The 13,193-nt window shown below is 50.5% G+C and overlaps 1 protein-coding gene across 11 annotated transcripts in view; it reads right to left on the bottom strand.

Annotated features, from left to right (window-relative positions):
* Positions 1-13,193, bottom strand: part of ZNF536 (zinc finger protein 536) — a 434,845-nt gene that overhangs the window by 370,987 nt on the left and 50,665 nt on the right. For 7 of the 11 annotated variants that reach the window (XM_053211371.1, XM_053211368.1, XM_027044877.2 and 4 more), the window contains exon 2: positions 7,746-7,815. The exons of 2 other annotated variants lie outside the window; for them this stretch is intronic. The gene's annotated coding sequence lies outside the window, so the exon portion shown is untranslated. Of the gene's footprint in view, positions 1-7,745; positions 7,816-8,290; positions 11,354-13,193 lie in introns of those variants that run through there. 2 more of the 11 variants (XM_053211367.1, XM_053211364.1) reach the window with 2 other exon arrangements.

Here is a 13,193-nt window from a genome sequence, read left to right as displayed (position 1 = left end):
GAGCCCCCCAGCATTCCCTAAACTTGGACTGATGGCTTATTTCCATAACGTGCACAAATACGTAAAATCAACTAACACATTTCTCTCCATTGGAGAAAGAACGAATAACTATCCGCACGTTGTCCTCCACACGGAAAAATGCCAGAAGGTTCCTGGTACCAAGTCCACACATCCCGGTGGACCGCGAGGGAGGCCAGGAGGAAAGGAGGCAGGGAGACAGCGGCTTGCGGCCTCAGTAGCAGCAGCTGACCATCTGAGCCAGAGGTGCAAAGGGGGCGGCCGAGACGGTCCCTGGGAGACGGGACAGCAGATCTCCACGTTAGGAGGAAAAGATTTGGGGCCAGCGAAGATATCTACTCTAGGATTCATGCCAAACAGCATGTGATCAAAAGAATGAAGGGAAAAGAATCAATCAACATGTTCGCCTGTATACCCTGGTTTTCTTTCCTCTGGGTTAGGAAAATAATTCACTTTTTTAATGCAAGAAGAAGTTATCGATTGGCTTAGCCTTCCTTCTAATCCCAAGGAAATGCTGCGCATGTAGACACACAGGCATCCTCAAACTACCTCCTTCTTCAGCAGAGCCGAAAGCTCACTGTGCCCGCAGCACAGGGCGGAGGTCTTAGAAATCAAACAGAAGCAATAAAGGGAAGTTCAGCTCACCTGGTACCACCTGTCACCTTCATTCTCTCCCTTAATTTGCCCCCTCTCGCAATGACATCCCATCTTAATAATATTTTTTTTTCAACTAGGACCTGACCTCAGGCTCACTGAAGCCCTGGTAAGTGTTCCCTATGAAGAGCAATCTCCAAAGGTTGGTGCTCATGGTGATGGTGACAATCACCAGATGTGGGGTCACAGGGACAGGCACGTGCCTCCTAGTTTAGCCATGCTCGGATGCGGCACTTGTGCGAGTCAGCTATGTCTGCTGAGCCTCAGTTTCTTGGTCTGCATAGTGGGTCGCTAAGGGGGTTAAACAAGTTCAGGGGCAGCAAGGTCTTAGCACAGGGCAGGGCTGGCCAACGCATCCTGTAAAGGGCCAGGTGAGAAATACCATAGGCAGGTCACACAGCCTCTGTCCGGAGCACCCAACTCTGCCATTACAGCGTGAAAGCAGCCACAGGTGATCCATAAATGAATGGGAATAGGCTGGATGCCTAGAAAATCTTCTTATGAACACTGAAGTCTGAATTTCATATACTTTTCATGTGTCACGGGACATTGTTTTTCTTTTGATTTTTCTCAATCGTTTAGAAATGTAAGAGCCATTCTTAGCTCATAAGCTATAAAAAAAAAAAAAACAGGCAGAACCCACAATGAGCTATCAGCTCACACCCATTAGGATGGTTACCATCAAAAATTCAGACAGCAAGTGCTGGGAAGGGTGTGGAGAAATTGAAATCCTCGTGCACCGTCACCAGGGATGTAAAATGGTATAGCAGCTATGGAGAACAGTATGGAGGCTCCTAACTTAAAAGTAGAGCTACCGTATGATCCAGCAATCCAGCTTCTGGGGATACATCCAAAAGAATCGAAAGCAGGGTCTTGAAGAAATATTTGTATGCCCATGTTTATAGCAGCATTGTTCACAATAGCCAAGACACGGACACCCAAGTGTCCACTGACGTATGAATGGATAAACGATACGTGGTGTGTATACACAGACAGACACACACACACACACACACACACACACACACACACACAGTGGAATATTATTCAGCCTTAAAAAGAAAAGAAGTCCTGTCACAGGCCACACCGTGGATGAACCTCGAGGACATTACGCTAAACAAAATAGAGCCAGTCACAAAAGAACAAGTACAGTATGAGTCCACCCATAGGAGATAGCTTGAATAGTCAAATTTAGAGAGACAGAAATTTAGAGAGACACAAAGCGGAATGGTGCTTTCCAGGGGCTGGAGGGAGTAAGTTATAGGGAGTTACTGTTTAGTGGATACAGAATTTGCTTGGGACGATGAAAAAGTTCTGGTGTGGATGGTAGATGGCTGCACAACAGTGAGTGTACTTAGCACCACTGAACTTTCAGTGCACTTGAAAAATGTTAACCTTTTTAAACTATTCTTTAATGTTTATTTATTTTTGAGAGAGAGAGAGAGTGTGTATGTGTGTGTGTGTGTGTGTGTGTGTGTGTGTGTGTGTGAGCTGGGGAAGAGGCAGAGAGAGGGAGACACAGAATCCAAAGCAGGCCCCCAGGCTCCGAGCTGCCAACACAGAGCCCAACATGGGACCCCAACCCATAAGCTGCGAGATCAGGACCTGAGCCGAAGTCAGACACCCAACCGACAGAGCCACCCAGGTGCCCCTAAAAACATTAAACTTTTAATAGCAAAATATATGTGTATTCCATTACAGGTTTTAAAAGTTTTTTTTAATGTTACAAAAAAAAACAAAATAGGCAGTGTGCTGGGTATGACCCATAGGCCAGAGTTTACCAAGCCCTGGCATAGGGCATAAATGCAATGGAGTAAGGCATCACCCCAAAAAAGGGAAATGAGAGGAAGGGTACCCGTTATATGTGAAAAGAGAGCTCAGAGGCAAATGAAGGGCTTTTTAAGATTATTCATTCAAGTCTACCAAGCACCCACTCTGGACGCAATTATCATCTGGGCACAGACACAAACACAGAGGCACCTCCAGGCTCTACAACCCTACCCTTCCATCCTGCACCCCATTGTCCAAGGGAAGTCCCCAGTGCATATGTGAGGACATGCCCTAAGGTGCGCTGGGGTGTCCTGGGGGCCAGGAAGGGGGCAAGGCCACACAGGCAGGCACATGGCTCATACATGGGGGCACACTCTGCTTGGAGTGGTCAGCGATCTTGCCAGGGATGGAAAAGTTCAATGACTACAAGGGTGACTTTAATTATATGTTGTCACTGACTAGCAGTGGTTACGATGGTACAATTACACATGTATTTATCAGCAAGATACTTGCATACATAATAAACCAAAAGCAAAACGTTAAATTTCAGTGGACGCTTAAAATACAAAACTGGGCCATGATGCAAAGCAGCCTCACTCACAAGGGGGTGGGACAGAAAAGCCACGAAGCTCCCCTCCCTTTCAAGAGCTGGCTGTTCCCACCCACCATGACCGCATGGCATCCATCCCAGGAATGCACTCCCCGAACACCAAGTAAATCCCAAACCCCAGTGGTGTGTCAACAATGCTCCTTCACAAAGGGGAAGCTGACTTCGGAAACTCACCACCTTTCTGACGCTCTCTGAACTTGCTAACCACCACGGTCCCCGGGGGGTGCCGGGGAGACCGCACGCCTGGCAGCACCGGGGGGTTCCTAGCTCTGGTATGAGTCTGAGGGGAAAAGGCTAATTATCTGAAAATGGCCTATACTTTCCTTAATCTTGAATAAATAGAGAGAGAGGGGAAAAGATGACGAAGCAGAGAGAATGAAAACAATAGCAGGAGCCACACGTGTGTTGAATGCCTAGTTGGAGCCAGGCATTGTTTTAAGCACATTACATGGACTAGTTGTATAATCTACTAGGTTGTCATTATTGTCATTCCCAATTTACAGATGAGAAAACTGAGGCTAAGTCCCCCGAGACACAGTCACACAGTCACACAGCCGGTGAGTGGGGGAGCCAGGGTTCTACCCCAGGAAACCTGGCTCCAGAGTCCACATCTTTGTGATGGGTTGCCAGGTCTCGGGGTCATTTCTCTCTCTCCTTGTTATTTCTTCCATCCTGGTACGGCTATATGTTCATTGTGCAATAATTTGTAAGCCAAGCATGGGGTGACTTTTCACCCTCATCCACGGGAATAAGTTTTCCAATAGACAGCGTGTGCTGTATCTGGACTTGGGAGCCCCAGCGCTCAGAGATCTGGACTTGGGAGGCCCGGGACTCAGAGCCTCAGCCTGTCTCCTCAGGATGGCTGACCCCACACGGCCGGGCACTGGCCAGTCCCACCCAGATCGAGCATGGCAAACCTGAAGAGTACACACGAGAACCTCTAGAAGAACATGAAATACAATATAAATTAGAGTCTTGCCCAGGAGACACACAACTAGTCATCTGGACAGGAAGTCTTCTGAGCCTCATAAACTCCTTGCGCCACATTGAAAGAGGTCACCTTTTCCTACTCTGCCTCTGTGTATTCAGTCTCAGTCTTACTGTGGATGTGCCTTCATGGAATATCTACAGATGTTCACACAACATGGCACTCATGTACAGAGATGGCCCAGCATGGTCCTAGACATATTTTCTTCTATTTTAAAAACTGGATTGAAAAGAAGACATAATGACAGTATTTTTGTATAACTGACCACTTTAGTGTAAAAAAAAAATGTTTAAGAGGGCAAGGAGTAAAGAGATGGTAAAAAGTGGGATTTCATTTGGACTGCTAGGCCTACTATTCTAAGATCTTATTCAGGTTTGAGATAAAACTCCATCTATCTGCCTATCCATTTATCCATCAACCCACCCATCTATCCATCCATCCACCCACCCATCCATCTTTTCATCCATCCATCCATCCACCTATTCAACCACCCATCTATCCATCCATCCATCCATCCATCCACCATCTATCCATCCATCCATCCATCCATCCATCCACCTATTCAACCACCCATCTATCCATCCATCCATCCATCCATCCATCCATCTATTCAACCACCCATCTATCCATCCATCCATCCACTCATCTATCTATTCATCCATCCATCCATCCACCCATCCATCCATCCACCCATCCATACATCCATCCATCCATACATACATACATCCATCCACCTATTGAACCACCCACCTATCCATCCATCCTGTCAGTCACCAGTTTTATTGAGAACCTATTCTGCATCGGACACCATTTCAGGAAAAAGAAAAGCAACACTGAAGATCACACTCAAGGCCCTGCTCTTACCAGCTTTATGCTGTAGTGGGAGAGACAGAGCAAAACCAGTAAAGGAGGGGTGGGTCACCAAAATGCTTCCTACACCAAACACCACAATGCATTTGAAATCCACCTAAAACAAAGGTAAATCAGAGCCATTTCTTCACTTGTTGTTATCATCAAGGATCAGTTGTGAAAGCAAACAAGAGTGTCTTCTATGGAAATGCTAACAGTACAAAAATGTATTCTGATGTGGCAGAAATCATTTGAGGGCAAATACTACAAGCAATATTTTTATGACAAAAGCTTTATTTTTCGTCTTCTCTTCCTTGATTTAAATATATACATGTATGTGGGTGCACAAGTATCGAGATTCCAGTATTTCAATATAAATTTTGTATTCAAAATACTTTTCCTGATTTCAGTTGATTGCATATCTCGAGCCAATGTTGCAGCAGTGATTTTTGTTCTGAATGAAAAGCAAGGATATCTCTCTCTTGTTTTCTCGCTCGCTCTCTCTCCTGTGCTCAACAACCTCTCTTGCCTCCCCTGCCCTCCAGCCCTAAGAAACCCAAATATCAAACTGTTTTCAGAGCTGAGTGATCTCAAGGGCAAAACCTGTTCCTTCCCATGCATTTCCCTGCTGAAGGTTTCGGGGGCTGTGGGGCCGAGGCGCTGGCGAAAGCCACGTCACAAAGGCATCAAAATAGAAGGACAGACCTTCCCACTTTGATTTGAGTGTGTAATTGTTTGAATACATCTCGCCCGCGCTACAATAATGTCATCCTTGGTTGACACAGATTTTAAAGCCTTTTGAAAAGGTGGAATGTTATCAATCATGAGCGTGATTATAATGGGATTTAAGTGGAAGAAGCTAAGATTCAGGCCCTTGCTGGGGCCAGGCTCTGTGAGAGAGGCGGGAGGAGAAAGAAGTAAGGCGGCTGGGTTTCAGCCAGGAAGAGGACGCGGTGTGTCGCCTTCGCCCACACAGCTCCCTTCCCAAAGCCAAAGATGTCCCAAAGAAGCACCCCAAACTCTGTAACTCCAGCTGGAATTCTCCCACCCTCCAAAACCAATCTGCTTGTGTTCCCATCACATTAGACCAGTGGCTCTCCAGCAGGGATGGCTGTGCCCCCCAGGGGACACTTGGTAGTGTCAGGAGACATTTTTGGTTGTCACAGTGGGGGGAACCGGGTATGCAGTTGGCATCTGGTGGGTGAGGGCCAGGGTGCTGCTAAACCCCTACGATGCACAGGCTGGTCCCCACAGCAAAGACTCACCCGGCCCAAATGCCAAAGCGCCGAGGCTGAGAACCCCCGCTTTCGATTCAAAGAGGCTGAGCCAGAGAGAGAGGGTTTGAAGCTGCTTCCACTGGCTTTGCTACCCTCCTGTTCACCAGCAGACCAAGGCAGGTGACAGAGGAGAGGATAAAACTGGAGAGGAAGAAAGGGCTCTTTGAGCCAAATTACTTCCTCTTTGGCCTTTTGAGCGAACACACACCTTCCTTATTACAAGTCAGAAGAAGCTGGAAACCCAGAATTCTTTTTTTCTTCAAGGCAAAACAACCCAGGATCTGCTGGTGGCAGGGCCCTGAGACTGTCCAACTGCTCCCTGACAAATCACAACACTACCTACAGATGTCAAATGCACCCGCTGAACCCAATCACATGCCCGGATTACTAAGGCAGAGAATTGTGAATTTCATTAAATATGTTAAAGGGGAAAAAATCAGCTTTGAAAAATAGTAATCCTGTCTTTCAACAAAAATATTATAGGAAGCTATGAATTTGGTAGATCCGAATAGGATGTTGGTACATGTTTTACTAAGGTAATATAATGGCACACTATTATTAGATCACATTAATCATTACTGTGCCAACGGCGCTGACAGCCCCACTGAAAAGGATTGAAAGCCCTGGTAATGGATATAAATTACCCATTGTGTGATAAAAGGATTTTTACTAAGAAGGTAAGAATAAAACAGCAAATTTCTAATATAACTGTTGTGTAAAGACCAAAATAAAAGTAATCCATGGTCACTAATATCCACACAATCGGAAGTAAGCACTTTTTCAACGAGATAAAGTCACAATAAAAAAATATATATTCGGTACAATGCAAAATTAATTTCTGAGCGCATAATTCCGCTATCAATTTCCCCGGTTGTGTAGTGACCTCTGAGGCCCCTGGTCAGGAGGAGGTGGGCTCTGGGCTAATGAGATCTGAGGGTGAGTTTACAGAGATATCGCGGCCAGCTCCGACGAGGCGGGTGCAGACATCGAATGCAGCAGTGCCCCCTCATTTGCATTTTAAGTTTTTATCCGCTTCGATGCCAGGAAAACACTCCATTACTGAGTCTGGGATCTTGAGTCTGAGACGACAAACACAAAGGCGCTCTGGGACAAGTGTCCTCCAAGACCGGGCCGGGCCCCGGCCCCACTCGGTGGGTGATGGGGAAACGGGCCGCAGGTGGTGCTCGCGTGGGGCCACGTGGCTTTGGGCAGCCGCCGCACCCGCTCCCGTCCCAGCCGCCAGCTGGTGTGGGCGGCAAGTCTTAAGGCTGTCACCCAGAGAAAGAAGTCAACCTTGCAGGGCCCTGCCCCACCGGTGGCCCCGTCCTGAGACTTTCTGGGCATGTCTTGACATCAGACGCTCATCCCACCTAGGAGACCTGGGACCCACTCTCGAGTCCCGGGGAATTTCGAAGCCGGAAGCTTCTCTGGAACCCCTCTCAGTCCAGGGAGGAAAAGGGACTGGCTGGGAGAACACTTCCCCAGCACAGGGGTCTGTAACCCAGACAGGGTGGCCTGGACAAGCCACAGACTCACAGACAGACACCAGTTCAACGAACTACAAAACGATGTTCCTTACCAGGCAAGTCTTAAAGCAACGGAGCTCCCTCCTGGCTGAAGGGTATTCTTAAAGCCGTGGTGGGCAGGAACTGAAAAAATAAGGCCTGTTAGCAATCCTGCAGGTCGGACATATCGACTTCAATAAGACAGGTAAACAGCATTCATCCAAGGTAACAATTTGCCAGGCTAGTCAAGAGTCTAACAACATTTAATAGCCCCACTGCCCCAATTCATTGAGCAATTTAAAAATGGGAACTATGTGACCTTTGCTGCGATAAACCCAATTTGCTCAGCTCCTTTTAATGGGAAATTGCCACCTGCAAAAAGAGAAGGGGGCGGGGCATCTAACCATTTCTTCTCCAGATGGGACAGAAGAAATAAGCAAATAAGAGAGCTCCCGCTCTCTGTCTCTGTCTCTCACTCTCTTTCTCTCTTTCCCTCACTCTTCTTTAGAATTCTAAAGGTTGAGGAACTGAGGAAGTCCTCGGGGGTTCCCTTCTCTCTCCGATTTAAGGAGCCCCCTTCAGTAGACCACAACTCCACCCAAATTTCAATTGACCACACCTGTTCAGTGGCCAGGGCCGCATTCAGTGCATCCAAACCAGGAATCTGCAGCCGGCCCAGGCTCTGGGGTGTCATGTGGCCTCAGGGTCCTCTCTCCTGAACCAAGACCAGGAAAGCAGGAGCCAGTTAGGCACTTTACTCTCTCCTGTCTCACTGCTAAAGTAAGTCCCATCCACTATGGCACCCTCAGACGAGACGGGGGCCTAGATAGAAAGCCCAGATGCCAGCCCACAGTGGTCCCGGAGCAGTGAGCTGGGGTGATCAAGCCAAGCCCCAGCGTGTGATCTGCAGTCCACTCCTTGGGTCCAACCACACCTGGTCCAGTGCAATTCGGAATCCAATTTACAGGAAGGATTTTACAGGGCAAGCAAAAGTTCCCTCTCGGTAAGTTACATTTTACTGACCCCGAAGTTGCGCATTCTGATATTACAGAAGTGAAATTCCAGTAGGGGTTCGAGGGTGTGTCTACAAATGGGAAACCAGAAGATGCACTCAGAGAGCCCGCAGTGGCTGCCCCAGTCCATGATGACAAAATTTGGACACGAAACCGCTGGCTTACAACATTCCATCTAACTTCCAAGACTGATTTCTGGCAACCAAAAAAAGTGTTTGCTGACCGAGTGCTGAAAATGTTTCCTCAAAGTGTAACAGGGACACGGCAATTTGTCTTTAAAAAAATTTTTTAATGTTTTTTTTTTTTTATGTTTGACAAAGAGAGAGAGAGACCAAGCGTGAGCAGGGGAGGGGCAGAGAGACAGACAGAAACACAGAATCCGAAGCAGGCTCCAGGCTCTGAGCTGTCAGCACAGAGCCTGATGCGGGGCTCGAACTCGTGAACTGTGAGATCATGACCTGAATCGAAGTCAGATGCCCAACCGACTGAACTACCCAGGCACCCAGGGGCACTGCTATTTGCAAACTAATGTCTACCTGCCTGTCTTGAGACGTAAAGCAAAAGTTTACATCTCAACCATCTGCAACAAGGAAAGAAATCACAAGTCTGTCTCTCCCTCAGAGTATCTTTGTCATTTTGTTTTTCCCGTATCATTCAACACTGAAATCTAGAGAGTGCAAAACAAATGCTCGATGCTATGCTTCCTCAGGCCTGTCCCACCTCAGGCCTGTCCCAGCCATGAGCAGAACAGACCCCAGCACCCGGCTGGCTCTGCAAAGACTAACTCGCTTTGCTCACAAGACTCCTTACTTTCAGGGAAGGGGCTGCAGGAGGTGGGGGTACGGACTCAGGTTTTAGACCCAGGCTCATGGCTTGCAAAATTCTACGACTCTTCTCTAGGGGCTGTCTGCTCAGGAGTTTTGTGAATCCCAGTGACAGGGAGAACACGGAGGGACATCATCTGGGGGAGTCCCACACCCACCAGCCCACCGGCTTCACACAGTTGATCAGAACATCACCAGCTCCTGCACTCTGCCCTTGGGGCAGTGATGGGAGCTTCTCTGCCCTAAATCGGTCAAGGCCTCAGCACAAGCCCCCTGGCTGCACTGGGGGCTGTGCCCCGGTAAGGGCTCTCCTAGATGGCTAGGATCCGAAGGTGGCTGGGCTGCCTGGGCAAGGTCGGCCCAACAAACCCCTGCTGGAACAGCAGCAGAGCCCATGTTCAGAGGCCATACTGGGGTCCGAGGAGAGGAAATCAAGTTAGTGCCACCTGTACCCTTCTGAACCACTTCAAGGGGCCTCCTACTGTCTGATGTCGTTGCAGTCACTGCAGGTTGGGCAAAGGTGACCCCGTGAGACCACTGATGTTCTCGATCTGGGGCGGACAGGGAGGAAATTCCCTGCCCAGGAATTCTCTCTTCCTCAACAAAGGAAACAGCTGCCTTGATGCAAGTAGTAACTTGCATTTGGAGAAACTGCGGTGACATAACCAGAAACAGGTCCCTGAAATGAGGCCTCCCCTCGCCCCTGCCTCCCACGTGGACCCCGTGCTGAGGGGGTGGAGGAGGGGGGCCGCCCCTGAGACCGTGGAGTGGGGGGTGCAGCTACCACCAGATCCGAGGAAGAGTGGGAGGGGTCAGATCACAAAGGCAGCAAAAAGCAGGGCCTGAGCCAAGGCCAAGTTGGGTAGCAACTGCCCCCCAAAACATCACCTCCACAGACACGCTTCAGTGCCTAAAATCCCACCGACGATGAATCACTAACCCCTGCAACACAGGTAAGGCACGCACATAGTGACCCTCGGCCACAGACACCGAAAGTGAGCTTAGACCTCAAACCTACCGTGCACCAGGCCCCAGGGCACGCCAGGGGCAGCCGGTCTACCCATTGTATGAGGAGGCTGCAGGCCACGTAGGGGGCCAGGAGGCAGGCCAGAGGCTGGGGCACGGGGAGGGGGTGCACACCAGCTGGGCCCTTAAGCAGGTACAGCAGGGCCTCGGTGGAGACAAAGATGGAGGGAGAAAGGACAAAGGTTCAGAGTGCCTGACATGAGAGGAGCGTGGGCTCGAAGAAGTGCAGGGGAATGGGGACATAACTTCTAGGAGGGGGAGAGAGGGCAGGGAGTGCAGGGTGCTGGGGAGGGGATGGCAGGAAGGGGCCTCTTACAACCCAGGCACTTCTGAGGCCCCTCTGAGCTGCACAGGGGAAGGGGAGGGGTGGAAAGCTCTGAGAGAGAGATCTGAAGAGAGTGGGCAGGACAGGAAGACACAGGGGACACAGGCAACAAGACAAAGTGGGAGGTGGCCCCGGGCAGCTCTGGCCTGGCACCCAGTGGGCCCATGCTGTGGCCTCCGTGCTGTGAATTCCGTAGACAAAGTAGCCACTGGGGACAAGGCACACCCCTCCCTTCCCGGTCCTCCCAGGGGGCACGTGGAAGCTCTGAGCAGAGCTGGGGAAACCCTCACTGGACAGAAGCCAGGCCACCCAGACTTGGGCCCGAAGGTGCTGAAACGGAAGTGCCTGGCAAGTGAAGAGATGAGCAGAGATGCGGCACCCCACCATCGCCAGGGCCCTTGGTAATCAGACCCTCCCTCTAGGCCAGCATGCTGCCAGCCCATGGTCGTTACACTCAACGCCGTGGCAACTGGAAGGCCATCCTAGTAACAAGTTACCCTTTACTGAGGGCCTGCCAAGCACCAACACCATGCTGAGGGCAGTCCCTGTGTCATCTCCTAGCTCACAGGGAAAAGGCTTGTCCCATTCACTTCTCAGGCCCTAACCTCCAGGCAGAGCTCATGCTTGTTTGGGGGAGGGAGGGAGAGAGGGAAAGAAGGAAATAGAGATAAAAGTATAGAGACAGAAGGGAAGACTAAGGAAAGAAGGAAGGGAGGACGGAGGGAAGGGAAGAATGAAGGGAGAGAGGAAAGAAATAGGGAGGGACAAAAAAGGAAGGGAGGAAGGAAAGAGGGAGGGAGGGAGGAAGGGAGGAGGGAAGGAAGGAAGGAAGAGGGGATGGAGGGAGGAAGGGAGAAGGAAGGGAGGGAAGGAGGAAGGAAGGAAGAGGGGAGGGAGGGAAGGAGAAAGGAAGGAAAGGGGGAGGGAGGGAGGAAGGGAGGAAGGAAGGAAAGAGGGAGGGAGGGAGGAAGGAAGGGAGAGAAGGAGGAAGGAAAGAAGGAGGGAAGGAAGGAAGGAAGGAAGGAAGGAAGGAAGGAAGGAAGGGAGGGAGGAAGGGAGGAAGGGAAGAAAGAAGGATGGAAGAAAGGAGGGAGGGAGGAAGAAAGGGACGAAGGAAGGAAGGAAGGATGGAAGAAGGGAGGGAGGGAGGGAGGGAGGAAGGAAGGAAGGAAGAAAGGAAGGAAGGAAGGAAAAGGGGAGGGAGGAAGGAAGAGGGGAGAGAGGGAGGGAGGGAGGGAGGGAAGGAGGAAGGAAGGAAGGAAGAGGGGAGGGAGGGAGGGAGGGAGGGGATGGAGGGAGGAAGGAAGGAAGGAAGGAAGGGAAGGAGGAAGGAAGGAAAGGGGAGGGAGGGAGGAAGGGAGGAAGCAAGGAAAGGGGGAGGGAGGGAGGAAGGGAGGAAGGAAGGAAAGAGGGAGGGAGGAAGGAAGGAAGGAAGGGAGAGAAAGAGGAAGGAAGGGAGAGAAGGAGGAAGGAAAGAAGGAGGGAAGGAAGGAAGGAAGGAAGGAAGGAAGGAAGGAAGGAAGGAAGGGAAGAAAGAAGGATGGAAGAAAGGAGGGAGGGAGGAAGAAAGGGACGAAGGAAGGAAGGAAGGATGGAAGAAGGGAGGGAGGGAGGGAGGAATGAAGGAAAGGGGGAGGGAGGAAGGGAGGAAGGAAGGAAGGAAGGAAGAAGGAGGAAGGAAGGAAGGAAGGAAGGAAGGAAGGAAGGAAGGAAGGAAGGAAAAGGGGAGGGAGGAAGGAAGAGGGGAGAGAGGGAGGGAGGGAGGGAAGGAGGAAGGAAGGAAGGAAGAGGGGAGGGAGGGAGGGAGGGAGGGAAGGAGGAAGGAAGGAAGGAAGGGAGGGAAGAAGGAAGGAAGGAAAGGGGAGGGAGGGAGGAAGGGAGGAAGCAAGGAAAGGGGGAGGGAGAGAGGAAGGGCGGGAGAGAAGGAGGAAGGAAGGAAAGGGGGAGGGAGGGAGGGAGGGAGGAAGGAAGGAAGGAAAGAGGGAGGAAGGAAGGGAGGGAAGGAGGAAGGAAGGAAGGAAGAGGGGAGGGAGGGAGGGAGGGAGGGAAGGAGGAAGGAAGGAAGGAAGGGAGGGAAGAAGGAAGGAAGGAAAGGGGAGGGAGAGAGGAAGGGCGGGAGAGAAGGAAGAAGGGAGGAAGGAGGTAAGGGAGGGAGGGAAGGAGGAAAGAGGGGAGGGAGGGAGGGAGGAAGGGAAGAGGAAGGAAGGAAGGAAGGAAGGAAGGAAGGAAGGAAGGAAGGAAGGAAAGGAGGAAGGAAGGGAGAGAAGGAGGAAGGAAGGGAGGAAGGAAGGAAGGAAGGAAGGAAGGAAGGAAAGGAGGAAGGAAGGGAGAGAA

Source organism: Acinonyx jubatus, chromosome E2, assembly GCF_027475565.1.
Source record: "Acinonyx jubatus isolate Ajub_Pintada_27869175 chromosome E2, VMU_Ajub_asm_v1.0, whole genome shotgun sequence".
NCBI lineage: Eukaryota > Metazoa > Chordata > Mammalia > Carnivora > Felidae > Acinonyx > Acinonyx jubatus.
Note: the sequence above shows the minus strand (reverse complement) of the source record. Positions and strands in the feature narration are given on the sequence as shown.